Source organism: Mastomys coucha, unplaced genomic scaffold, assembly GCF_008632895.1.
Source record: "Mastomys coucha isolate ucsf_1 unplaced genomic scaffold, UCSF_Mcou_1 pScaffold20, whole genome shotgun sequence".
Taxonomy (NCBI): Eukaryota; Metazoa; Chordata; class Mammalia; order Rodentia; family Muridae; genus Mastomys; species Mastomys coucha.
The window spans coordinates 135,988,663-135,989,477 of record NW_022196903.1 but is presented as its reverse complement, the minus strand read 5'-3'; positions in this window follow the sequence as shown (position 1 = coordinate 135,989,477).

Sequence of the window (815 nt, the reverse complement as noted above, 5' to 3'; positions counted from 1 at the left end):
CGGAGATCCACCTGCCTCTGCCTCCCAAGTGCTGGGATTAAAGGCGTGCGCCACCACCGCCCGGCTGAAACTCTTTCTTAAAGGCAAGTATTTGAGACAGCCATTCCCTTCAAAGGCCCTTTGCACAGATGAGCTGTATCTCAGTGGTACAATGTGTTGTTGAAAATATTTAATCTCAAACGGGTTTCTACCTCACCTTTGGTTATTCAGTTCCCAGATAAAAGACACACAACTTTTGTACTTATAATAAGCCTTTAAGGCACCAGAAATGGGCAGAGACCTACCCTCTCACATATTATGTCTACTTTCTTATCATTAACCCTGAGCTATTGAAAGACCCCCAGAACTGGGGAGATCCTTACTCAAGTCTCAGGACAACGCAACCACCCAACGAGAGACCGAACTTGCTGCAATCACATGAGGTTTATTGGGGATACCAGTACCGGGTCAATCTCATGACCTTGCTGGCCAGAGTTCGACGCCGGGGTCGATCTCGTGACCATGTTGGCCAGAGTTCGACGCCGAACACAAGAAGTGTGGGATATTTAAGGGAACATCCACAGGCTGGGGATGGGGAGAGGGTTACCAAGGAAATCAGAACATAAAAACTGGAAAATTTCTGAGGGACCTGACCAAGGTATTCAGTTAGGGAGGGGAACACATTCATTCTAGGAATGTAATCTCCATCTACTGGTCCACAGGGTGGAGAGTCTCATAAACCAGTAGACCTTCATTCTTAGTTCCGTTCTCATAGTGGATCATTCAGGAGGGGCAGGTATCAGGAACCAGAGCCCTGAGGCTCTGGGTTAGCAAAG